Raw genomic sequence first — 27,961 nt, forward strand, 5'->3', positions numbered from 1 at the left:
AAAGGTTTCAAATTGCTTTAAGGAAGATGCTCTAAGGAAACCAGCAACAGCATATTAAGATGATATTTTCAAAGGTTAATACTTAGTTGTATTCTATACACTGTGGTCCACAAAAATCCTTGAGTACCTTCACTGGAATACAAGCATGATCTTCCAGATCTTTAAGGCAGATTTCTGGATGCAGAGCCCGTTCTCCAGCAATGATGTGTTCACAAAACTCTTCAATATTGCACTAAAAGAAGAAATGGTAGGGAGTAAACCTTTTAAGAATTTATTAACAGAAACACAGACTAAATCAGAAAAATGTCAGATTGCAAAAGAGCTCAGCCCCAAGTATTCAAAATTTAACAGATTATCACCTCTACATGGTTTCCAGGAATGCTCCAGAAGGAATCTCCTCACCAACAAAACTGGGTACTCTCACACTAAACAGTTTCTACTGAAGTAGCATTAAAAAAAGCAGAAGAAAAGGTACTGCTCAAAAACCCAGTGCTGCTGCTGTGTTTTTCCTCAGGATCTTCCTATTCAAACATCAGAATGTTTCTAAAAAAAACCAGAGGATGAGCAACTGTATATGCTCAGTATTTCCAAAATGGTAAGCTTTTTCACACAAAGCCAAATTGCCTATTATTTGCCTATAATCCCTCTGGATTACTGATTTTATTAAACAGGAAGAGAAGACTTTTACAAAGAAACAGTATTTTCATTTCATTAAGATTCCAAAAACTAAATGCAAGTATTTGCTTTTGCATGTATTGCTCTTCAAAAGAAATACTCTATTTCCATCTACCTTTGAATGGATTTTAGGTAATGATCTTCTTTCTTGCCAGGTGTGTAATCTGGTCCCATAATTTGACCTTTCTGTCGAGTAGAAGTGATACCAGAGAATACTCACCCAAAGGCACCCCTTGGCAGATGTGGGGATCATTTTGGAAATACATATCATCAGAGGGCCTTTGGCATCACAGTTTTTGAGACCTGCAATAAAATATGTACTTGTATCAGACATATTTTCTGTGAGACATCAAAACTTAGAACTATATACAAATTATTCCAAAACTCAGTGAAACTTACTAACAGCTCCTCTCTAAGTCAGTAAAGGACAAATGTGTGTGGACAGATGTGTTACAGCTATGGTAGTTATCAATGATTCATTGTGAATCATCACCACTGTTCTTTCTTTCAATACTGAGACCTTTGTTTTAGTACATGTTCCCTGCTCCCCCATGCTCCTCTCTTCTGGTAGCATCCATGGTATCAGTACATCTCTCCTAATATGAACTAGTACCAGGAGAAGTTTTGCACAGCGGGATTTAAAGATTCTCTGGAATCCATTAGAATCTAGAACACAAAATACAGCACTAGAAGTATTTTGTGTCCTCAGCGATCATATGGAAGACATGGTCAGAAGCAGGATCTCTAACCATAAATCCTACTCTGGTTTTGCCGTAAAAAGGTATTAGTTTATTGGAGGACTAAACGCATGTGCCATCACAGATCAGCTTCTCTTTTGACAATACTGGACTTGAAAATTACTTCAAATATGATTTATTTCAACATTTGTTGATTTCTGAGGGAAGTGACAAATTTACACAAGTAAAAAGAGTAAATCCTCTTGAAAATACTCAAGTTGATGATTACAGATGATTAGAGTACAGATGAATTCTTCAAAACTTAACTCCTCCCTATCAATATCAAACTAACAGCCCTGTATCAGATTCAGCTACGTGCTCTTTATCTAGTCATGATCTCAGACACACCTACTGATTTTAAATTGACAGAGGGGAGACTGAGATGAGCTCTTAGGCAGAAGTTCTTTCTTGTGAAGGTGCTGAGGTGCTGGCACAGGGTGCCCAGAGAAGCTGTGGCTGCCCCATCCCTGGCAGTGTTCAAGGCCAGGTTGGACAGGGCTTGGAGCAAGCTGCTCTAGTGGAAGGTGTCCCTGCCCACGGCAGGGGATTTGAACTGGATGAGCTTTATGACCCCTTCCAACCGAAACCACTCTGGGATTCTATAAGTCTATCATATTGACTGAAATGTTAAGAGAACATTCTCTGGAAATTAAAATCTAGTTGGCTTATTCCTGCCACACAGATAAATCGGCTCTGATTTAAGAATGGAATAGAAATATAATACAATCGTAGCTGAGAGTCCTTTGTTTCAGCAACTAGATTTTCCTTGTCTCTAAATTGGAGAGACATCAATTTGACAGATGTAACACTCAGTGGATAAAGAACTGGCTGGATGGCTGCACGCAAAGAGTTGTGGTCAGTGGCTCAATGTCCGGCTGGAGACCAGTAACGAGTGGGGTCCCTCAGGGATCGGTGTTGGGACCGGTCTTGTTCAACATCTTTGTCGCTGACATGGACAGTGGGATTGAGTGCACCCTCAGCCAGTTTGCCGATGACACCAAGCTGTGTGGTTCGGTTGATACCCTGGAGGGAAGGAATGCCATCCAGAGGGACCTCGACACGCTTGTGAGGTGGGCTGATGCCAACCTCATGAAGTTTAACCATGCCAAGTGCAAGGTCCTACACCTGAGTCAGAGCAATCCTAAGCACAGCTACAGGTTGGGCAGAGAAGAGATTCAGAGCAGCTCTGCGGAGAAGGACTTGGGGGTGTTGGTTGATGAGAAAATGAACATGAGCTGGCTTCAGTGTGCGCTCACAGCCCAGAAAGCAACCGTATCCTGGGCTGCATCAAAAGGAGCGTGACCAGCAGGTCGAAGGAGGTGATCCTGCCCCTCTACTCTGCTCATGTGAGACCTCACCTGGAGCATTGTGTGCAGTTCTGGTGTCCTCAACATAAAAAGGACATGGAACTGTTGGAACAAGTCCAGAGGAGGGCCACAAGGATGATCAGGGGGCTGGAGCACCTCCCGTATGAAGACAGGCTGAGAATGTTGGGGCTGTTCAGGCTGGAGAAGAGAAGGCTGCGTGGAGACCTCATAGCAGCCTTCCAGTATCTGAAGGGGGCTTATAAGGATGATGATGAGGGACACTTCATTAAGGACTGTAGTGATAGGACAAGGGGCAACATGTTAAAACTTGAATAGGGGAAGTTTAGACTGGATATAAGGAAGAAGTTCTTTACTGTGAAGGTGGTGAGGCACTGGAATGGGTTGCCCAAGGAAGTTGTGAATGCTCCATCTATGGTGGTGTTCAAGGCCAGGTTGGACAGAGCCCTGGGTGACATGGTTTAGTGTGAGGTGTCCCTGCCCATGGCAGGGGGGTTGGAACTAGATGATCTTAAGGTCCTTTCTAACCCTAACTATTCTATGATTCAATGATTAAGCTGCAGACAATTTTAGCCATAAAACAAGCTCGTGCAGGATGGTGATCTTTAAACAAAGGGTCTGAAAACTCTGATGAGAAATTTTATAACTATTTTGTGGAAAAAGTAATATCTGAAGCTCCTTGATTCTGACAATTCCTTAGTCTAACAGCTGGACCACCAAAAGAAGACTTACAGTTGACTTTAATTTACAATTCTCAGCTATGATATAGGAAATAGTATTTGTCTTTCTATTTTAAAACCATCCTTTCAGAGATACCATAGAATCACAGAATAGTTTGGGTTGGAAAGGACCAAATCTTGGAAAGATTATCTGCTTCTACCCCCTTTATCATGTGCATATCCAGCACACTATGACATAATTAATGGTAGAGTAACAGAGACCTACATCTTTAGATCAGAAAAAGAGCAAATTAAATGTCTTACCAGTCAGGAATAGCAGAAAGGCCGTGCTTCTTGTCGTGTAAGTGACAGAAGCAGCAAACTCAGGCACAGAAAGATAATCTTAGGCTTTTAATCCTTTGCCTTGAACTTCAAATCATTCCTTCCCTTTAGCAGTTTGCCCCAGGCAAATGTCTGACACTTGATGTTTGAATGACACTGAGCAATAGCTTCAGGTTACATGTTTTGTTACTGAGAAAGTAACATTACTTTCAGGATGTTCTGCTTTATGAATTCTCTCTCCTAGTTGCTTTTGCTGCCCTATTCCTTGGTCTGAAATATGTTCCCAGAAGAAAAGGAATGAAACACTGGGGGTGAAAGGCGACTGAGGAACAGCTCCTTCGGGTTGGCATAAATGTTCACACTTGTTTCATATCAAGACTGGTATTCTCCAAAATATGACTTCAACCACAGCAAAGTTTTAGTTTTCTTTACCATAATTTTACTCACTGGTCCAGTTTCACCCTCTCTGTAGGTGGAAATGATGACACTGACAATTTCCACAACACACTGAAACGTCTTGCTAAATTTTCTCATTGCAGCTCCAGCAGCAATTCCAGCAAAGCACGATCCATTTTGTCCATCATCAGTATTGGTTTGATACATTCTGCAACAGTCTCTGCAGAACAGCCTCTGCCTGTACACAAACCCTTAAAAAAAATATGTAAGCACAATTAAAACATTAACTATATATATGGCCAAGGTCTCACTGTACTTTGTATAGTGGTGACTGGGAAACTCAGACTGGGAATATGGTGGTTGTCTCAGTGCTCCCTGAAACAGTTGTTACACAGTTGTATCGCTCAATTTTCTAGCTGAAGGAGGGAAAGAATGACAGGCAGCTCCAGTACCTAAGATTTTACTGAAATGCAGTTACTCTGCATACAACCCACAAGCATGATAGGAAGTGAATATAATCCTCCAAGGTACAGGAAGGGCCATGGGCTAAGACTGCAAATCAGAATTCATACCATTAGAAGTTAAACTTTCAGAGAAAGAAGCTTCTTTCATCACTCACAATTCTTATTTTTTTTTAAGGGGAAGAAAATACACTGAGGCCTTTCTAATTAGAAGAGTATGCTTACCTGAAACACAGTCAGCCACATCAAGGACATCATTAATGGCATGGAAAGCTGCTGTAACTTCAGAGGAAAAACAAACATGTCCAGGGGAGCCAATTAAATTAATGAGATAACCTGAACCATCCTACACTGTTTGATGAAGGCCAAGTTGTTGTTTGAGAGTTCATAACACATAGAAATCGCCCTGTAAGAGAAGACAATTAATTTTAATAATTTAATAAGGTTTCATAATTTGCTGATTTTAAAATCTGCATTGGTCAGGCAAACAAACCTGCTCTGTTACAGTCCAAATATTTTTTGACATATTTACAGGAATAACTACAGGACTCCAATATTTCCATTTCTAAAGATTTTAGGATCTAAAATTCTGCTTTGGGTTTAAGTAGGTTTTACTCTTACTCAAAATCAGCACCTCGAGATGGTACTCACAGAATAATACCACTTTCAGACACTTGTAAAGTCACGCTCTAAATCACTTCGCAACTTCTTAACTTTGCAGTTGCAGACTTCAGAGTCATAATAACAGAGCCCACTGCAGTGGCTTGGGGGGCAGGGTGCTGGCCTGTAAGCAAACCAATAAAACAAAGTAAAAATAAAAAAGGTTACTACTAAGAAACTTTCTGAAAGCACCCTTCTCCATAGTCAGAAGCAGGTAAGAAGGTTTGCTAGGTATCACTTAAAAGCTCTACTCCAACAGTGGACAGATTGCACTCCAAAGACTGTGAACTTCTGTAATGCACAGCTCGATTTACATGTCAACTTAAGAAAGACCTGATAAGATGTAATGCTTTGAGCAAACTATTTTTTTGTCTTCCCATTAAAGAGAAAGTGAGTGAAACCCAGAGAAAGCAAGAGAAAGAGAGAAAGTGAGAGAGAAAGAAAGACAGAGAAAGATAGAGGAAGAAAGCAAGCAAAAGGAAGAAAGTGAAAGAAAGAGAGAAAAGGGAAGGAGGGAGGAAGGACGGAAAGGAAGGAAGGAAGGGAGGAAGGAAGGAAGGGAGGAAGGAAGGGAAAGAAGGAAAGGAAGGAAGGAAGGGAAGGAAGGGAAGGAAGAGAAGGAAGAAAGGGAAGGAAGGGAGGAAGGGAAGGAAGGGAGGAAGGGAAGGAAGGGAGGAAGGGAAGGAAGGGAGGAAGGGAAGGAAGGGAGGAAGGGAAGGAAGGGAGGAAGGGAAGGAAGGGAAGGGAGTGAAGGAAGGGAAGGGAGGGAGAGAAGGGAGGGAAGGGAGGGAAGGGAGGGAAGGGAGGGAAGGGAGGGTTTGAGAGAGGGAAAGGAAGAAAGGGAGAGAGAGAGAGAGGGAGGAGAGGGGGGGAAAGAGACGGAGGAAGGGGGAAAGAGAAGGAGGAAGGGAGAGAGAGAGGGAGGGAAGGAGAGAGGGAGGAAGAAAGAAAATTCTTATGTAGACTTGATTGTGATCTTTCTTGCTCATTTTCCTGTGTGTCTGTGAACCATGTTTCTTTGGCTTTGTTTGATGCAATGGTGCCTGCTTTACACACCGAGGAGTCTGTCAAGGCTGATTTGCCATGATTAGCATGAGCAACCACCCATATATTCCTGATCTTGGCCTTATCCAGGATTGGTAGCATCTGGTCTATTGTGAAATTCACCTGGATGTGGGAGAAAAAAAACAACAACAAAATCAGCTACTGTTTCTTGTTAAAATCTATACACGTTTATGTGTAATTTTAAACTTTTACTATTTGTTATTAAATTCTAAATTCAAAGAAGAAATGAAGTTACTCATACTTTAAAGCTTACTATTATAAATAGCTGTTCACATTTTTGGCATGTTTTTGTAAGTATGAAGTGTGGAGGCATAACTTAAAACACAGCTCAGATTTTGTATCACAAAATGTCAACCACCACAAAACCGAAGAATCCACCTGCGAAGAGAGAACAGCTCATCCCTACCAAATGGTACACGCCGGTTAGCACACACAGCTGCAAGCTGCAGCTCTCATCAGAAATCCTACACATCTGCCCTCCATCTCCCATGGTTTTCCAGGTGATCTACTCTTCCTGGTTTCGGGAAGAGGCTGGGTTTTCTCCTTCTGTAGCCAATATACTCTAGAAACTGAAGTAAAAAACCTTTAAGACTTCTATTATCCAAGTGCAAAATTTGTAGAGCTCCTCTCACAGATGATAACCCAGAAAGAACTTTTTCTTATTTCTGTAATCGTTCTATTGTTCTATCTCTGTACTAAGAACAATTCTCCTTCAATTTGCAGGAAAGAACATCTTGACCTTCAGAAGCATTGGTAATTATCTATTGAGCAGAATGACAACTTAGCAAAGTAAGATGAGATCGTACTAATCTCGGTCTGCCTCATTCTGTAATGAGTCACCTGTAGGTCACAGGAGTACAGTTAATGTGGTTATTCTTGCCAGTCCCTTTAATGTATGAAGTCCTTCATCAGAACACGGAAAAAGACAGAACTGGGAGGAGAAAATGAAGGGGAAAGTTAAATAAACAAAACCAGATGTCATTATGCCACCTCAGTCGTTTATACTAATTGCTCAAGTAAGAAATTTGTACTGTAAAAAAGACTTAAACAGGCTCCTCATCTGTGCTGGAGTTGCAAATGACAGAGAAATAACACGAACAAAGGTTTTCAACACAGTCTGGGTATTACTAAGTGCATCTGAACACAGAGAACTTGTCTTCCTGCAAGGATAAGAGGTTAATTAAAAAAAAACCCAGAAAGTCCCAACAATTCAGCCCTACTCAAAATATATGTAGGAGACAAAACAAGTTTGTTTTTTTTTTGTTTTTTTGCATGAACAGATGCAATTCTGATATATATCATATTACTGCATAATCTCATACTAACTTTGGATCTTAGGTTCGATTTTTTCATTATATGTTTCCTCAAGAAAATTGTTCTTATTAAGAAAATGAATACTTCAATTAAAATTACATTAAGATAGCCAAGTTTCTTTTAGAGGTGAGAAATATCCAAAATAAGCAGCAGCCTGGCCTCTTCCCCCCAAAACGTATTATTTCACTGCTCTTCCCTACATTTACAATTTCCTTCCTATCTCCAAGTCTGCAACGGAGAAAACAACCAACCCACCCCCATCTTTTTTCTGCTAAAAAAAATTTAGTACAAACATAATTTTTAAGAGTATGCTTATGGTTTTGTCAGTGATCTACCTCAAATGAAGGAAATTAATTTCTAGCTTTAATCTGCCACTGATATTTCTTTTTCTAGAATCTTCAGGTGTGTCCTGGCATCCAAAGTCTCATTCCCAGCAAAATTTACATATTTTTTCTGATATCTGGAAATACATCTTGCTTTTCCTTTCTTCTCTTTCTTTTCTATTTAAACAGCACCACTACTTTTATTTTCTACTTTCATCACCTTTCCTGTTTTAAATTGTGCTGTGCTAAAAATACCCAGTATTTTTAGTGACAATTCAGTGCTAGAGAAGCACCATATACATTTAATTCATAATGTAAATAAACACTTCAGTATAAGAAGTATGCCTGTGTATACCTCCTCTTTGTATTTGCTAATTACGTATTTAATGGATCAAGTGAAGTTTACTTTTGGTAAATGCTTAACTAGCACAGATACCACATATTGAACTGAAACCTGTATTTTTTTCATTGTCTCCCAGCACATTTATATACACAGGCTACACTGCAGTTTTCTTTTGGGGTATGGAGCAGAGATGACCAAAATGGTTCATTTCTTCCTCACAGTTTAAGCACAGAGGCCTCCTACGCATGACCATGTATTTTAATTCTAGATGTAAACATCACACACATGTTCCTTCAACAGAACTGGATGTTCTCCTACAGACTATTTATGCAATTAATATAATCTGAGAAAGGAGGGTATCAGGTTTGTAAAACCTTGAATTGTGTCTAAAAATGATGGAGCTCTCCATCTGGATTAATTCTCTCTCAATGTTACAAAAGTAGAATGAAAAGACATACACAGAGGTTCTGTAATACAAGACATGGATGGAAAATGTTAGTTTTGCACTTTAGTTGCTCGGTGTTTCAAGAAGTCATTAAAATATTACATTGTGATGGGACTGGAGTAACATGGGTTTTAGATGGAAAAGAATCGCTACGTCATGGTGATGGGAAAGAGAGATTAAAAGCTCTAGAGCAGGGTAAGACAGTGCTGGGTGGGAAGAGAAAGACAAGGGGAATCTACAACCAAGTTTAAGGGGTTAGATGGACTGTGGGACCTAAAGCTCCACAGTATTACAACTAAGCAGAAATCACCACAGTCAAGGAAGTAAAGAGGCAGGCCTCCATAAGTGACCTCAAAGCTTCTTCTGGTAAGTCTCATGGCAGGTCAATGCCAACAACATGAACTTATTTTCATTTCCAACTTTCCACCTCAATCACAAGACTGCATCTCTTCCCAGAAACTGAAGGTCTAGTGTCTTAGATACTGCTGCATTAGTACTTTTTGCCAGGTCTATGACAATATATCATACATGGGCATTACACTTTCAGCCTGTAAGAAGTTAATACTGAGAACCACACTTAGCTAAGTGTCACTCCTTTATTATTTCTTGGTTCATCCCTTGGCCTAAATGAGTATTTTTAAGAGCTAGCGCGCTTTTAATTCACTTTGCTATATCACAGTAGCTGTTCTTGTTAATATAACTGGGTGAACCCTCTTTAAGTTTCTGCTAATTAGCTTGTTAATAAAATATACTGTATTAGAAAAGATAAAGAGTTCAATCAAGCATTAATATTAATGTCTTACCAGACCTTCTTGCAGGAACTTTGGGATTATGTATTAATAAATGCTATCCTCTTCCAAACATTTTACTTACCACTTCATTTACATAAATGCCAAACTAGAGTTTACCATATGTGCTGTTCTTTAAGAGAGAGGCACTGGCATCACATTTTTTTGGGTCATAAATGGAACTGAAAACACAAAGGCCCATTAAAAATTAATAGCTATTTTAATCTTAAATGTTTTTCATTAAAGAGCTGTTACAGAGTTTCTGCCCTGCTGTGACAGTCAGCAACCAGATCAAAGTTACCTTGCTGTGAAATTCTTGCTACCAGGCTAAGCTCTTCTGTGCGCAATAGCCAGGGACAAAAACATGAAGGAGATGAAAGCAACGTTTTTAGAAGGTAGAAACTTCACTGCTTCATTATAAACAGAACATCACTTCTGCCTAAACCCTCAAGTCTCATGGCCACTACAACCTGAAAATGACTTTGCTCTTTTTAAATACTGCATTACATCATTTAGGTAGCCTAAACTGTGCTGCTTATCCCTCGCTATCAGTAACAGCTCCAGAGTAACTCCCTTTCTCTCCTCCAAGGCATCTCTTGCTCTTAAAGATGTTCAAATTCGTACTGTAACAAACCATTACATGGCTTCAATTCATAGACACATATTCTAAAACTAAAGAAAAACGAAACAGTAATACATATACAGTGAAAAATTACACGAACTTAAAAAAAAGGAGGAAGGAGTTCCAATGGCGTTATCAAGAAACGCAAAAATGTACACGCATCTGTTTATCACAGAAACAGGGTGGTAAATTCTGATTCATCAGAAAAAAAAAAAAGGCTCAAACCAGTTGAAACGTGTGAAACGCACTATCAGAGCCGTGGTGATTTAAAATAATGGGGCAGGCTTGCTAAGGGGGAAAATACATTTAAAAACTAGAACAACTCACCCTGCAGTCTTTCTAAAAGTGACTGATTTCTCTGAGAAACTGCTAATCTGATTCAGGTCAGACCATTCTACCTAGAGATAAATGCAGTGTAATACATGTATTTACACATACTTGAGCAACCAGCCCCAGCGGAAGGTGTCCCTGCCTGTGGTAGGGGGTGGAACTCGTAAGGTCCCTTTCAACCCACTCTGTAATTCTATGGTATGCATGGCCTTTTCCCAGTCCTCCTACCGCTGTAAACGTTACAAAGCTGTACGCCCTAACAAAAGAACATGAGTATGACAAGAACGAATAAATAATCTCAGCGGTCCCACAGCACGGTCAGGGCCACCTCAGCGCTACCGCCCGCACTCCCGTCAATACCGGCAGAGGGCGGGAGCCGCCTTCCCCGCTCCTAAGCCGGAGCCCGGCACTGAGGCGGAAGGAGGGAGAGCTCTTGACAAGTACCGTGCCCCTGCGAGGGTCAAGCGGGGGTGCTCTGCCCGGCTGCCCTTTACCAGCCCGCCGTGCCTGACTGGCTGCACTGGACTGGCGCGGTGGGAAACATGGCGGCCGTGGCCCCGTCGGGCAGCCTCGCAGCACCTCTGTGAGCAGTGTCTTGGCCTCCCCCCCCCACCCCGGAGCTCTCACTCACCGTCGCAGCGGATGGCTCCGGATGCCACCGGCCGCCGCCGCCTCAGCCGGGAGGAGGGAACGAGCCCGAGGATCCCGCTTCCCCCCGCCGAGCGCTCGGGGTGTGCCGAAGGGCGGGCTCTCTCCCCTCACGGGCGCCTGTCCCGCTCTGCCGCCGCCTGCTCCCGCTGTGATCTTCCCCGGAGGTGAGCTGCCCGCTCCCGCTGCGAGCCTCCCGGCCGCTTTTCCTCGGAGCTCCCTTCCAACGGTGTCCCTTTGACCCTCACGCCGCCATGACCCTCGAGGGTCTCTCGCTCCCTCACACGGGGTCCGGCTCCCGGGGTACCGTGAAGGGGCGGCACGGCGTACCAGGCAGAGCTGCCACACAGCGGGTTATGGCTGCCCGGGGCTCGTTGGTAGCCCGGTGGCTGCGGGGAGGTGGAGGAAAGCCCCGATTGCCACCATCGCGCTAGTGCGTGCGGGCTCTTGTCAGCTCTCGGGTAAACGTTAGGTGGAGCCCCTTCCCTTTCTTTCCTTTCCTTCAGCCCAGGCGGCTATGGTGGTTCTCCGCTCGGCCGCTGCGGTGGGTTTTTCCTCTCCGGATGTTTATAGTGTCGGAGCGGCAGGTTTGATTGTCTTGCTTTGAGCAGGCTTCGGTGCCGTAACCCCTCATTAGTCTCTTTTAAAAATAGGTTAAATGACTGATGGGTTCGCTGCTGAAACGTGAAGGTGACATAGCGTGCCTTTAAAAATAACTTCCTGTCATGGAAGACGCTGAGGTAATAACAGAGCTTCACGTTTTTAACACAGACGTTTAGTCACAAATGTCTCTTGGAAGTGTTGGATAATTAAACTGTCAAGCACTGGGTGAGCACAAGAATACCTTCACTGAAAGCACCAACTTCTGGGATCAAACTAAGGGAAAATCTATAAAATAATACTTCCTAAGTGAAGATAAGGCTGTAGAACCAAACTGTTATGTAAGCATATTACCATATTCATCAAATGAATAATGATGATTACCAAATTCATCAAATGAATAATTCATCAGGACCTGTAGGGCCAGGCCAAGGGGAATGGCTTTAACCTGCCAGAGGGGAGACTGAGATGAGCTCTTAGGCAGAAGCTCTTCCCTGTGAGGGTGCTGAGGCGCTGGCAGAGGGTGCCCAGAGAAGCTGTGGCTGCCCCATCCCTGGCAGTGTTCAAGGCCAGGTTGGACACAGGGGCTTGGAGCAAGCTGCTCTAGTGGAAGGTGTCCCTGCCTGTGGCAGGGGGTTGGAAATGGCTGAGCCTTAAGATCCCTTCCCACAAACCAGTCTGTGATTATATGATTCTTCCCATTCATCTCCTGTGACTTTACACTGCTGTTCTACTCCTCTCTTTCTCTTGAACAAGAAATATTTACCAGATACTTTGCTGGTAAGCTTTTTCTACCCAAAGGTTCATTTTTCTTTTAGCATATCTTCCAGGGACTGTGAAGCAGATGTCAGAGGTCCTCCTGTAATGAATCAGGTTGTATCACAGCAGAGGAAAAGCACTGTTGTTTTGTTCTGAAGATCTGGGTAGCACTTACATGGGCTTCCATATGCAGACTGAGCTCTGTGGACAGTTCTCTGTCAACATGTACAGTTCTTTCTGAAGACTTGAGGGCTCATCACAGAACCACATTTTCCTTGTGCCTGTGTGCATGCATACACGCTATTTTAGGGCCATTTTCACAGCTGGTGTTTAACCGTGACCCTATAAATAGGATTGAAATTAGCTTCATTTTCCTTTATCTTTTACTGCATTCCAATTTATGCCAAATTCTGCAAGAAAACAAAGCTTTCAGAGTAGTTGAAAAGTTTCCAATATAAGAGTCTCCCTGAAAAAATTAAAACCTCAGGCCCTCAGTGTTTACTGGCTTGGCATCTTCATGGGTATTTTATTCTGTATATGACCTCCTTTCCATTTAAAAATGAGAACTCGTACACAAAGTACTTTTCAGCCTGTACACTACCCAAAGAATCTTCTTATAGGTGCCAGCCCTTCCTTTTCCCACATTTGTTTTTCCCAAGAACACAGCCTCCTTTTTTTATTTCTGGAGCAATTACTTATTTTCACCTTCACAGCATCACCTTCAGCCATGGATATAGAGAGTGCTGTACTAGACCTCGTCTGATTGTATCTGCAGTAAAACCAGTCAACAGAGTCAGCTAAATAGTGCCTGAAGAATTAAAGTTGTGCCTATAGAGATAGCTGGCTGCTTGCTATTCAGTGCAAATTTTAAGGGCATAAGTAGAATTGAAGCAATACATTATTGTTCTGCCTGGCTTCTGCATTCCAACTTGATTTTTTTTTAATATGTTGTGATGTGCCTTAGAGAATCTAAAATCATTTCCTTAATAATAATTGCTCTGTATTTAGAGAGGTGTAAATAACAGTAGACTGTAGAAAATTGTGGAGGTTTGGAAAACTCTGAAAAGAGAGGTTTGTAAAAGCTGTAGCTTCATGAAAAGAAGTTGCTCCAGATGCACTCATTATTGCTTCACCATTGTATTAATGGTACAAAGAGGCAGCGTCTTTATTCAGTATAGTAGGAAAAAGATGCTTTGTGGCTTTATACCTTTATATCTGTGCAGCAGGAGCAGTCATGATGGAACAGGAGGAGCCGTTTTCTACTTCCAGTGTTTCTTTAGAGTTTTTAGTCCATTTTTGCTTACCTGTTTTGCTGTGGGTCCTCTCTTTTTCATACATGTTGCATAAGTTCTTCGTATGTAGTGCCTGATGCACTTTGGTCTAGATTCTGCTTTCTGTTCAGTTGGTTTTCTTTGTAGTGCGTGGAGTACTTGGTTTTCCATGGCTGTAACTGAGAATGTCTATACAAATGAATTTTGGTAACTTTCAGTAGTTTAGAAGATGGATGTTACCAAAGGTTACTTGTGCATAGACTTGTGTGGGCAGGCAGGACCTACTCTTGCATCCAGGTTAGCCAAGCAGAAGGCAGCTCTGACGTAAAGGCACACGGCCTATCTGCTCTGGTTTTGAGCCAGTAATGTCCCTCTTTTCTCAGGGTGGCACTCTATTATCATTACTGTATAGCTTTCACACTGGTATTGCCTCAGATCTTGGGAGTTCTGAGTGCATCTGAAGAGCTCAAGTCTGCCTTTGCCTGCTTGTATATAGGATTTTCTTCCAGAACAGTTCAAATTTGAACCTTTTTTGGATAAGAATCTTACCTTATCCACCTTAACCAACAACTTAGCTTGTTGAGTAAATCCAGGGTCTTATTTGTGTGTTATTCAAATGTGTTGACTGAAATATTTTTTCATTCACAGTATTAGTACACTTAAGAAACTGCAGTTAATTCAGATCGAGTGGTAGCCCATTTTATTTAAAATTGCACTTCTCTAAACCAAACCATCAATACCACTGAGGAGATCCTCTGAAGGCAGCAGGTTTATCCATGTTTCAGTATATTACCTATTTGGATCCAATTTCTAGTAATGATGCATAAGCAAAACAAAAACGCAACTTTATTATTAAGCCAATCTAAAAGGAATGCTTTCACTGTTGTAAGGTGCCTGATGAGGTTTACAGCTCGCTCTTTACATCTGATGATTCACAGCATTTTTGGACCACTAACAGGGACCAGTCCTGCAGATTTTTCATCAAGGAAGCAGTTGACCATTTCCTCAAAATACTACTGTGAATATTCTGCTTTGCAGTATTTCTGTATGGCTAAAAGCCTCTGATGGATGTGCTTGTGACAGCAAAAAGGTACCTGGCCAATAGAGTGTTAGAACTTATGTGAAACTGATGCCCAGTAAACCTTGTAAAGAGCATAAAAAGTCTAAAATATTTGATTTTTAGGACTGTGAAAAGAAAATCCTATTAGTTGCAAGTTGAAGTTGAATGGTATATAATAATCTTGAAAGGCAGAGAATAATTTCACCACAAGTTTTGGGGATTTTCCAGGGTAGCTCTGCTTTTAAAGCAGAAAGTTTTCTTAATCTGTTGCCGTAGGTTTTTTTGACTTACTAACCTTTCATGTCAAGCAGCCTGTGGGTTTGAACTTTTGACTATCCCACTAAACTGAATTTCATCCTGAAACTTAGGTAACCAAGGGTACATGGTTATATATTATATATTAAGTATTACTTTAACTTATTTTCCTTATAGGGTTTTTCCTAACAGCATGCAACTTATTTAAAAATATCAATCAGCAAGCTGATGCGTTCTTTTGCTACTTTTTTTCCTTCGATTATGCATTGTCTATAGTCAAGCAGTCTCTTCAGATTTTGTCTGCACCCCAGAAATGCCTGGTTCAGTCTCACAAAATATTAGACTTTTAACAGAGTTGCAGGGCCTGCCTAGTGATGGAAAGAGACAGGCGCTTCAGGAGGGCATTTCAGCTTTTTGTTTGCCTATGATTTGTTGTGGCTGAATGACTAGTAGAATATGCCACATGGTATTACTTCTGCTCCTTCAGTGAATAGTTTGCAAGGATATACAATATTGATACTAACACATAAAAGCAGCACGTGATTTTCAAAAGCACTGTCTTTGTGTTGCATTTATTCTGTTCTCCTTAGATCAGTGAGACTGAGGTTATCATTGGTTTGAAATAGTTTGTGCCCAAATGACTGTTCTTGAAAACCCAAGTTGTAAAAATGATTTTTCTGCAAAGATCACTATGTGTAAATTTGGAATGGATCATGTGATAATTTGTGCTAGTGAAACATACTTGCCTGTGTACTTGCACCAAATGAGCAAGAACATGACTGAACCAAGTTAATTTGAGTTGAAAGTTGGTCTCCTAAATAGAGCACCTATTGCTATTGGTTTGGGAAGTGAATGATACTGCTTACCTACCTTATCATAATTCATTATTATGATGCATCTTATAATTAAGTACAGCTATGCTAAATAATAATATTGAATACAGTGATATGGGTGTAGAAGCAGTGATGTTTTATCAGAGACTCTGTAGTGTTCATTCAGTTCTCGTTATAAAATAGCATGAAAGGAAGGAAGTGTTTCTGTGCTTCAGGAAGAATACAGGCAGGCTTTATACAGTGAATTAAATAAGGGATACCACTCAGCTTCCTGATAATTTTGCTACATTCAGAACATCTGCCAAATTGCACTGAAAAGGTCACATCTGTTTATCTGGAGCAAGGTATGTTCCGTAATTGATTGAAAAGAAAGGTATAAGCCAAGTGGCAATGCAATAGCAGTGCCCCGAGCAAACCCAGTGCAGAAGTAAATACAATTTCAAGAAGCTCTGTCAGGAATGAGCAGTCTCAGTGACCCCACGTGTACATGGTTTGAAGTCTCTAAGGAATTTCTAGATCTTTATTACGCAGATATAATATATATTACTCAGCAAACAGATTAAGACTGAAAGCTCCCAGCTTGAGCCAAACTCAGCATCCATGTGCCTTGATAAAGCCACTGTGAGCACTTTCAGTACTGGAATGGGGAAGTTGTCATTTCAAAGCCCAGTTGTATCAGCCCCTTGGGGCATTCAGACTACATCTCTGGTTACAGCCTGCCAAGGCAGATGTGCCTCTTTCAGACAATGGCTATCACTGGTCTAAGGCGCAGTGTGATGGCTGGAGGAAGGGCGGTCTCACTAAAGGGGGTGGAACAATGACCACAGTGACTTGGTTGGATTGGACTTGGAGCAACCTCCTGTAGTGGAATAGCTCCCTGCCCGTGGCAGGGGTTTGGAACTGGATGGGTGTTGAGGTCCCTTCCAACACAAACCATGCTATGAAACCATTATTAATCCAGGCTGGTGAAGCAAATTGAGAGTTTCACCATCTTCCTCTCATAGCATAACTGCAGTGAGTCTTGTAATAATCAGCTTTATTCACTTTTTTTGGGGAAAAACTGACTAGAGCAGAATAGAGCCAAGATAACTGTCACAGACCTACTGTCGGGAAGGGAAAAGCATTACTGCTACAATAACATCACTGTTAAATATTTCTGCTTATCTGATAGGATAGTTAAAGAGCTTTTTGTGTAATCTTTGATTCTTCCGGGGACTCCCATCTTATAACTACTTCTTCCCTCATGCAGCAGCAGACATGAGCAGATACTGTAATGCTAAATGTGTTCACAGTAATAAATGGCATTATAAAAACTGACTGTAATCAGGGGTAAAAGCGTCTGTTGTGGTCCTGAACATTTTTTCATGGTCAGTTCCTTACAAAACAGTATTTTTCATTTTGCAAGCAGAAGGGGGGTTTTTATAATGTCTCTCTCCCCCCCCACCCCGTGCTCCCTTGAAAGCTGAAAAATAAACTCTTCAGTGTCTTTGATGTAGCTGTGATGCATCATGTTTCTGCAGAGCAGTTCTGTCAGTGATGCATGAGACAAAGTAGCATCCAAGCCATTCTTTCAAGTTTCCATTTGGTCAGAATGCCAGCAGTTCATGTACCTGTTTTTGTCATTAGGTGGAACAGACAGGAACTGGTTTTTTATCCTTGGCCTGACTGTGTTTCATAATCAAATGTTCCTTTAAAGCTGGGAAATTACATTAACATCAGAGAAAAAAAAAGAAAAAGGCAGAATTTCTCTTTTAGGCACTGCCATATGTCTTTCCAGGTGGAAATACAACAGGGTGCATTAAGGCAAGGATTTTGGAGAGGCCCTGTTGTGCTTGGCTTTTGAAAAGCGTATGGTGCAATAATATTGCACCTCTGACGGTAAATTTTCCTTCTTTTGTCTTCTCTGGGAAGTCATTCTAATATATATTCAACTATTCTGCTTGTGGTAGGAATAGAGTGCTCCTCCATCTTCAAAACTATGTGTTAGATCAGGTCCCACTTCAGAGAGAACTCTGGAAGAAACACAGAAAAGGTATGAAAAATTTCCTCGCTAATTGTCTGAACCGCCATTGCAATGTAGAAGAGGTTACGGAAGCTTGGATTTCAGTTGCCTGAATGGAGATGTTAGGATGCTGAAATTCCAGGAGAAGGAATCTCTCCCCATCTTAAAGCAGTAGCTGCTCCAAAGGAAAATAGTGCTGATCTTCAGCCAATTTTTTCTCCCCCTGCAGTAATGCTGAGCTCAGCTGGTTTGGTCTCAGGGCTTCTTTCGTAGCCTTGTAGGTGACTGTGTGGAAAGTGTTGAATGTCAGAATTTATTATTTATTGTTTTAAGCTTTTCAGTGCACTTTTCAGGGCATGATGCTGCAGAAGCATTAGCAAAACCTGAGTTCCTATCATCCTGCTCTTTCTTCCATGCTTGGCCAGCCATGTCTAGGAATACACAGCAAGCTTCGCATACCCAGGGTCTTCATTTTTGTGGAATCCAGTGAAAAGCTTCAGACACATAGAATCACAGACTGGTTTGTGTTGGAAGGGACTTTAAAACTCATCCATTTACAATCCCCTGCCACAGGCAGGGACACCTTCCATGAGAGCAGGTTGCTCCAAGCCCCATCCAGCTTGGCCTTGAACACTGCCAGGGATGGGGCAGCCACAGCTTCTCTGGGCACCCTGTGCCAGCGCCTCAGCACCCTCACAGGGAAGAACTTCTGCCTAAGAGCTCATCTCTTTCTCCCCTCTGGCAGATTAAAGCCATTCCCTCTTGTCCTGTCCCTAGAGGCCCTTGTCCAAAGCCCCTCTCCAGGTTTCTTGTGGCCCCTTTAGGCACTGGGAGCTGCTCTAAGGTCATCCTGGAGCTGTATGTTTTTGTAAGTATAAACACATTAAGGAGTAGAAGCACAGGGAGAAACATACATAGCAAACCTTCACAATTCTGATAAGCCCCAACTTTTTAATGAGAAATGTTGAGAAATATTCCCATAAACTGTGGAGTTCTGAGGTTGCCTTTATTCTAAGGTAAACTTATTATGGGGCCAAAGGGAGCTCCTTATGGACACCAGCTCTTCTCCATCAAGTACATACATGGGTGGCAGAGAAACATTTTATCCCTCCTATTCCCTCTTCTCTCAGGCAATCCTGCAAATTTGCCTGATTTGGAAGTTTTAATCTACCAGTAGGAAAGTTGCTGTAGGGAATGGTCATTAATTTCACTGTATTAAGAGTCCAGATTTAGTGGGGATGTGTTTTAAACAGAATGAGTTTCCCAGAGCTTGGGGAGAGCACTTTCTAAGTGACAGTGTCAAGTAAACATGCAGCTTTAGAATACAGAGATTGCAAATTGTACCAGAAATGGAGAAGTCCTGCGGTGTAACTTCTTGCGTGTTAGCATATTTATGTGAGTGATCTAACCAAGCTCATACATTCATCCAGCTTTAAAACTTCAAAACTGATTTGAGGTGTAAAATGTGATGGAGAGTTGATAAGGCAGGGACATTGCTCCAGATGTCATTTGCAGTCTGCTGTTACAGTTCAGTCTTACTGGAGATCTACCTGGAGGCATTTAGCAGGAGCAGAGCTGCTTTGTGCTATGTGTTAAAACACTAGTAGGCAGTGCTGGCCTCAATTAGCTATTAATCTAATAGCCCAGATTCTGCAAATTTCAACCTATTTCATGTTACCACTCTACTCATGTGAGTGGCCCCAAACAGGCCAGTGTTTGAGTCAAGTTACTTGTGAGAGTGTTTGCAGAATTAACCTGTAGATTCAGCATTTAACTCAAAATTATGCAGGAAATAAATTTTCTGCCCTTTTTAGCAGTCATAGCTGTAAAAAGTTGCACTGATTTACTCTTTTAGATTTAGAACCTTGTTCACATTTTAAGAGATTTACCTCTTCAAAGACAGCTTGATAGCAGAAATGCTTCTTAGAGAAGTTCTATTGGCTGCAGGGGATTTCAGTGCCACTGGCACATCTGAAAGAGCTTTTTAAAATCAGGCATCTAGCTCAAGAGTGAGGCTTCCCCCAACACAAACAGCTGTTTCTTGTCACGTAAGAGAGAAAAGCTGCAACAGGAAATAAAGTACAGAGTGAATAAAAATGCTGCTCCCTGCAAACATCCCTCACGAAGTCTTGATCGCAGGAGGGCTTTCCAGCTAGAGATGCTGGAGCCGAGGCAGGGGGTGGGTTTTGTAGGCTGGGCTGAAATTTGACATCAGGAGGAAGCTGAAACCCATCATTGGTGGAAGCCCGCTGTGATGCAGAGGTGAAGGCTGGATCAAGCTAGACGCTTGGGGAGTGTGAAGGAGGGAGTGATTGAAAGAGCAAAAGAAGGAGTCCATGTGTGGCAGTGGAGGACAAACTGAGAGAAAGGGGTAATCTGGCATAATAAGAGGGCAGCCACAGCACGTAGAGAAGGCAAATAAGTAATCAGAGTAAAATAGGAAGTGATTTGTTTGAAAAATGCCTGGTTGCTGCTGCTCTCCTGGCCTGGCTGTACTTCTTAGAGATGGTATGTGCTGTTCTCACTACAGCACATTTCTGATGCATTTATGCAAACCTTCATAGGAAATCTAGCTCCATAGTGGTAAGCTTTGCATCAACTCCAAACAGAAAATAATTTTTGTTTTTCAAGCATTTATTTTGTTTTTCTTTTCTTTTTAAGTAAGATACATTTGTATGGAAGTAAGTAAGAGTTCAGAGGCAGGTACTGGCACATCTGTAAGATGCATGTGTGTTATGGGAGGGGGGATTGCAGGCTAAAGATGACTTGCAGTTAGCTGCTGAACCTCACCTGTGCTTTCGCTTGCTTCCTTTAGATGTGTTAGCAAGCTGTTAACACCCGCACTGAACATACAATTGCCAAAAAATCTTAAGAGAATTTAACTAATAGTAGTTTTGTACATTAAGAGAATGGTGTGAAATTATAGAGGTAGGAAATAAAGAGGGATCATAATTGAAAATGGCTGTGTGATGAAGTGTAAACAAATCAGGAGTTAAATTAAGTCCTATTAAATCTGACTCAGATATGATTTGCCTCAACTTGACTTCTGTGGAGTTGCAGGATGTTTTTTCCTATGCTGCCTAAATAGTATTTGAACATTGTGCAGATGCTGCCAGGTTAATCAAATGAACAATCATTTGAGCACAAGCATGAGTTTTAGGGATGAGTGATCAGGGCATTTGCTGAGGCTGTAGGTCGTATGGGATCCTGTTAAACTAGTGCAGATCATCCAGTGTGTGGATGTGAATAGGAGAAGACAAGAACTGAATTTTAGCATCTGACCTTACAAAGGTGACACTGGCTCTGCTTGAAGATTTTACTTCCTGTTTCCAAGTAAATCTTTTATCCACAATCCAGTATTCACTATCAACCAATATGCTGAGAGATTGCAGTAATGAATTTTTCCATCAAATCCAGGGAGGCTGCTAGCAGAACAGCACTTCTCTGACATTACATGCTCTAATTACATGCAAGGTTTCTAAGAGTGCTGAAACATCACAGAAAAGAGAAAAAGATAAAAGCCAAGATTTCAAAAAATGGTGGACCGGGACTTACAAGAATAACTCCAATAGAGAAAATACAGCTTGATTCATGAGCAAAAAGAAAAAAATACTTAGTTATTCCTGTAGGAATGCAGAAACCACAAACACAGGCTGCAGTAATTGCAATTAAATGCACTACACAGGGATGATTCATCACCCATGTCCTACAACAGCTTTACTTTGGAGAACTCAGTGACTCTCCAGCCATGCATTTAGCCCTGTGCTCAGCACTGTCTGGCACCTTGTTTCTGGGCAGGAGGCCAGCATACTGAAGTATGTGGTATCATAGAATCACTGGATGGTTTGGATTGAAGGGACCTTAAAGTTCATGCAGTTCCAATCCCCTGCCTTCCACTTCCCTGATGTCCTCAGGGACACCTTCCACTAGAGCAGCTTGCTCCGAGCCCCTGTGTCCAACCTGGCCTTGAACACTGCCAGGGATGGGGCAGCCACAGCTCCTCTGGGCACCCTGTGTCAGGGCCTCACCACCATCACAGGGGAGAACTTCCTATTATCTGATCTATAGTCTGTAGAAGTACTTTGAAAGTAGCAAGTTGACCAAGCTTCAGGGAATTTTCATTGAAAGATTGTGTGGTATTTGCAGATCTTTTGCTGACTACACTGAATGTGCTGACAAAGATACAGCCAGGCGACTGATCTCTAGGATTTAGACAGGAATGGAAAATTGGGAAAATTGGAAACCACCTGTGTCATTAAACAGGTCAGCTGTCCATTTTCTGACCCATAAACATGCTATGCTGTGGGTGACAGCTGGGCAACCATGCATAAGGGAAGGGACAACCTTAAGTTGTTGCAAAGTTTCCAGACAGCTTTTAGAGTTCAAGTCTGTGTGGACAATTGGATCAATACCGCTTTAGCACTACAGACAGTATTGGTTTAAGATTTAATTAGAACAGGACCTTTTTACTGAATTCAGGGAGTGACACTTTGTTGATTTTACCTCTAGCTCCTTTTTCCTTTTTTCAGCTTTTACTTGGAAATTATTTTTAAATCGAGATGTGGAAGGCGTATTAGGTCACTGAAAGTGACAGACTGGGGATGTAATCAATAGCTCATTTTTGAGAAAGAGGGTACCAGAGGAGCTGTTGCAGATCAGGTGAATTGCTGTAATGGCACTCAGTCACACACCAAGAAGATGACTTCTTACTGCATTTGCTCATCATCATCAGTTGTAACCCTTAGTGTTCATTTACCAACTTTCCAGTGATTCCCTAAAGAACTGGGAAGCATTTGCCTTACAAAACTCTCAATAGTGCGATTCTTTCTATTTGGATATTAAGATATGCAAAGGATTGTTGTAAAATACTTAAATTTATTGCTTATAACCGTCAATACAGTCTCTGGTAGGAAAATTATCTTTAATTAGTACAAGAGAAATAGCTTACTAAAAATCTCACTGGGTCTCTCTAGGTCTCACCAGTGAGGATGTAGACCCCCTGAGGAGCTCTTAGTTCTCTTTTTCAAGACAGAAGGAGAAGTACAACCTCTGAAATAAAATCGCACCCTACTGTTTTTGCCCTTCAATGCTAAGTTAGAAGAGCATCTTTCTGTGTGACAAGTTTAAACACTGACAGTGTTTCTGCATACTTAGCTACTTGTGTGGTTTGAGGAAAGTGCCTCTTTTTGGACCTATAACACTGGGCAAATCAGCAATTCCAATTTGTGAACTCAGTTATATATATCCTGACTTGAGATCTGAGAAGGAAATAGCTGTTGGCCTGTTTTTGCTGGCAATGTGAGAACTATATGCTCAGTTACAAGTCCTGTTCTGCTGCTGCTCCTGCCAATACCCCATAAGCTATTTTACATATAAAAATTCTGTGTGATGATCTTTGCTGGAGGGACTCTATGTTCCATGTTCCAAGGCCAGGCTGGATGGGGCTTGGAGAAACCTGGTCTAGTGGAAGGGAGATTGGAACTCTCACGAGCTTAAAGGTCCCTTCCAACCCAAACTGTTCTGTGATTCTATGATTCTGTGTGATTTTGGCAAGCATTGAGTGTTTTCTCATTCAGTGTTCCTGAATCATAAGCTGCTATGTCCTCTTTTAAAGCAATTTCTTACTTTACAATCATATTTATTTTACAGTTAATTTAAAAATTCTACTACTTTTAATATTTCAATTCTGATATATTTTTCAGTATCCTAGTGAGGGGCTTTTATCTATAAATTTTTCCTTGCTAGTCATGTAGTTTATGACATTTCTAGAATGTAACATTCTGTTCTGAAAAGAAAAGCAGCTATCAAATTTTAGTGTATGTCTGTGCTTGCACTTATTGATGTGAAGATAACAGTAAGAACCACTAATTCAATGGATATCTAATTTTTGGTGGTAAGACCAGTGGGATTTTCTTAGCATGGGCAGCTTACTAGACCTGCAGCTGCAATTGATCCACTTCACAGATAGACAGCTAATAACAAAAATAATGAAAATACCAGTTTCAAAGAGCAGATTCAAGGTACAGTAGATATCTGTCCCCTTCATACCTCAGTGCAAGAAGTTTATATTCTTTATGATGAAACTCCAAAACACTGCTGATGTCTATGTTGCCATAATCCACAGCTTTCAGAGACCTATGCTCTGGAATTAAAATCATCAGAAAACCAGGAATATTGTTTCTTGCAAAATAATTTTTGCTCAGCTAAAGTGGCATGGCTCCTTTTGCTTTTCATCTAAGCTTTTGACATCTGTTAAGGCTTAGAAGAAAACGAGAAGTATTATTAGTTAGGTAAATTAATCCCATTTGTAGTGCTTTTCATTATCTAACAAAAAAAAAACAAACCACCAAAACCAGAGGTTCAGTTAGAGGTGAAAGCAAATTGCTTCTGGTCCTAGACCTCAAAACTCATCATATTTTCTGGGTCATGTAGCAAGTTATTTCTTACATGCTTTTTTTCACTGTAGGTTAATTCCTGGCAGCGCTGCTTAGATAGATAGGGAAGAAAATCTGTCGTGAGAAGAACTATTTTGTAGAGTTTCAAAGCAGATTTATTAAGCGGACTACTGGGAGCATTCATTCAAACATTGCAAGAGGCTCCTAGGAAAGACTGTGGAATCTCCATCTTTGGAGGTACTCAGAACTTCACTGGAGAAGATCCCGAGCAACCTGTCACAGTTTCAGAGTAGGCCTTGCTCTGAGTAGCACACTGGACTAGAGTGCCTACCAAAGTTCCTACTTCCATAAAGTAATCTGTGATCATAGAATCATAGAATCATAGAATAGTTAGGGTTGGAAAGGACCTTAAGATCATAAAGTTCCAACCCCTGTGGCTTGGGCAGGGACACCTCACACTAAACCATATCACCCAAGGCCTCGTCCGACCTGGTCTTGAACACTGCCAGGGATGGAGCATTCACAACCTCCCTGGGCAACCTATTCCAGTGCCTCACCACCCTCACAGGAAAGGATTTCCTCCTTATATCCAATCTAAACTTCCCCTGTTTAAGTTTTAACCCATTACCCTTGTCCTATCACTACAGTCCCTAATGAAGAGTCCGTCCCCAGCATCCCTATAGGCCCTCTTCAGATACTGGAAGGCTGCTCTGAGGTCTCCACGCAGTCTTCTCTTCTCCAGGCTGAACAGCCCCAGCTTTCTTAGCCTGTCTTCATATGGGAGGTGCTCCAGTCATATGAGATTTTGGCTCTACTAGTGTGAGAGTTCAATCCCAGTTTAGCCATAGAATCTCCTACTTTTAGCTGAGTGGATGTGTCACCGTGATCCTCATTCACATTTCATATTCAGTGAGTGTTTGGCCAGTATTGATGCTCCTAGTCTGTCTTCCTGTGTTCATGATTTATCCATGAAACTTCTCCGGCTTGATACTTCTTCTTTCTTCCAGGAATTTTTGGGTGAGGATGAAATTTTAAATGATGACATTTAAATTAAATTATCACATTTAAAAGAAACGATCCTATTTTCTTGGTTTCTCTCACTACCAAGAAGAACTAGAATACTTTTTTAAAGAGGAAAGAGATGAAACCAGAAATATATGAAGGAAGGTAGGTGGTTTGTATGGGTGACAATGTCATCTGTACACTGGGTTTAATGCATGTTAGGTATTGTAATCTTGGCTCTGCCACTTCCATATTGTGGGGTCTTGAGCAAGTCACTATCTTTGGATGCCTTTTCCTGCCTATGGCTTGGGAGCAAAGCTTTCTACGATTAAATCTATGCTATGACTATCAACCAGCTTGGAATTCAGGAATGTGGGAGTTCACTTCGAAGAGGGCTGAGCTCAGCCCAGCCACCAGGCTACAAAGGTGGAGGAAGGCTGAAGTGAACCCTGGTACATAGCAATTTAGGAGGCTGCAATTTGTTTCCTACAGTTGTATACACACACACACACACACACACACACACACACACACATATATATGCTTTCCTGCATTATTGTGTAAACTCATAGTGCCTCATTTTGATGTTGAGCAGGAGTCAAAGTTGATACAGGGCTTTAAAAAGAAATGAATGAGTCTTTATTCACCTCTCAGTAATAAAAAGAACCAGAGCTCAAGAGGGGGATAATATCAGGCTTGCCCATGACGAGGTGGGGGCTGGCACACCAAGATCAGAGAGAGGGAAGAGGTGCTGGCTAGGGTGTGCACTCAGCTTGTTGCTACGAGACATTCTAGCTACACTGGAGCACACTTGAAGTCTTAAGATGAGCCAGGAGCTCCTGTGGTGGGATTGAGTGCACCTTAAGCAAGTTTGAAGATGACCCCAGGCTGAGTGCTGTGGTTGACACACCTGAGGAGTGGGATACCATCCAGAGGGACCTGGACCAGCTCTAGAAGTGAGTCCATGTGAACTGCATGAAATTTAACAAGGTCAAGCGCAAGGTCCTGCACATGGGCTGAGGCAACCCCTGTTATCAGTAGGGTCTGGGGGATGAATGTCAAGATCCCCTCCCAAAGAGGAGGTGAAATCAGGTATTGATGATGAAGGGAGTGAGAGCAGCTCTCTCAAGAAGGACTTGGAGTTCTGGTGGATGAATGGAGTGCTGGAGATGATCTGGCTTCAGTGTGCACTTGACCCCAGACCCCACCCTGTGTGCTGAGCTGCACCCCCCTGCTGTGCTCTAGGGAGACCCCCCTACAGTCCTGATCCAGCTCTGGGACAGCAAAATGAGAGGGACATGGAGCTGTGGGAGCAAGTCCAGAGGAGCCCAGGGAGATGCTGCCAGGGCTGAAGCAGCTCTGCTCTGGAGCCAGGCTGAGAGAGCTGGGCCGGTTCAGCCTGGAGAAGAGAAGGCTCCTTAAGGAGAGACCTTACTGTGGCCCTTGAGTACTTAAAGGTGGCTTAGAAGAAAGATGGGGGCAACCTTTAGCATGGCCTGTTACAACAGGACAGGGGTTGATGGTTTTAAACTAAAACAGTGGTAGATTTAAACTAGATATAAGGATTAAATTCTTTAAGATGAAAGTGATGAGTCCCTGGCACAGGTTGTCCAGAAAGGTGGTAGATGCCCCATCCAGGGAAACATTCAGGGTCAGGCTGGATGGGGCTCCAAGCAGCCTGATCTAGTGGAAGGTGTATGAACCCATGGCAGGGGGTTGGAACTGGATGATCTTTGAAGGTCCCTTCCAACCCAGACCGCTGTATGATTCTGTGATACATCTCAACTGTAGTTGTAACGAAGCTCTCAACTAACCTAGTCATTTAAGCACTTTTGTAGTCACTGGGTAGAGAGAGGCATACCTAAATGGCTGGTTAGCCTGTCTGTCTTAAAAAGCAATACAGCATTTCTGGAGATGCCAGTTTTTATCTGCTGTCTGTAGCAGGAGTTTGATGAGCAGCTCTTCTAGACATCTATCACTCAGAGAGCTAACATTCAATCAAGTTAATTCTGCATTTTACACACCACACACATACTCTGAGCAGGTCCATAGCAAAAGCCAGCTCACGTTTCCTTCAGAAGGAAAGTTGGATTTAATTTTTTTGAGATTACAGTTCAGAAGCAGTACAGTATATACTTAGATGTATATGTAATTCTATCAGTATTAAGCATTAATCAGACTTTTTATTTGCCAATTCTAATATAACATGTTTGGTTTTTTTTCTCTTTCATATACTGTGACACCCAGAAAAGAAGAATAAAACATTATTTGCAGTAAACAGAGCAAAGACCCACAGGAAAAGCAGTCCATTGCCTGAACTCTGGAATTTGGACATGTAAAAAGTGAACATTTGGATCATGAACTTTAGGAGCTAGGTACATTTTTGTGCAGGTTTTTTTTCCAGAAGGTAGTCTCACAGTCTAGTATATTATTTACAGTTAAGATTTTAAGTGAATGGACATTGCATTACTTTTGGTTTAAGAATTATCCATGTAAGTTAAAAATACGGCTTGTACTTCTTCTTAATCTACGTGTGTGACATTCATTAGTTCCCAGGGAAACCATTAAGGTAGGATTTGACAGGTACAAAAGTAAAAATATGATGAAGCAGAGTTGGAGGCAAAATCTCTTATAAAAGCCACTAAGAGGGA

The 27,961-nt window shown here is 41.7% G+C and overlaps 1 protein-coding gene and 1 long non-coding RNA gene across 4 annotated transcripts in view; one reads left to right on the forward strand and one right to left on the reverse strand.

The window, feature by feature from the left end:
• LOC130597309 (uncharacterized) lies at positions 1-5,120 on the reverse strand. The gene is made up of 3 exons (XR_008971715.1): positions 4,821-5,120; positions 791-978; positions 1-232 (listed from the first exon to the last, which is right to left on the reverse strand). It is a non-coding gene; the product is annotated as an uncharacterized LOC130597309 (long non-coding RNA).
• A 6,028-nt stretch (positions 5,121-11,148) lies between these two features.
• Positions 11,149-27,961, forward strand: part of ST8SIA5 (ST8 alpha-N-acetyl-neuraminide alpha-2,8-sialyltransferase 5) — a 75,140-nt gene continuing 58,327 nt past the window's right edge. The window contains exons 1-3 of one of the 3 annotated variants that reach the window (XM_057405719.1): positions 11,149-11,300; positions 11,787-11,873; positions 17,861-17,943. The gene's annotated coding sequence lies outside the window, so the exon portion shown is untranslated. Of the gene's footprint in view, positions 11,301-11,786; positions 11,874-14,467; positions 14,854-17,860; positions 17,944-27,961 lie in introns of those variants that run through there. The other 2 variants (XM_057405720.1, XM_057405721.1) reach the window with 2 other exon arrangements.

This window comes from Pezoporus wallicus, unplaced genomic scaffold (genome assembly GCF_028554395.1).
Source record: "Pezoporus wallicus isolate ANWC-B61680 ecotype Strahan unplaced genomic scaffold, APGP_CSIRO_Pwel_v1 scaffold_13428, whole genome shotgun sequence".
In the NCBI taxonomy this organism is placed as follows: domain Eukaryota; kingdom Metazoa; phylum Chordata; class Aves; order Psittaciformes; family Psittacidae; genus Pezoporus; species Pezoporus wallicus.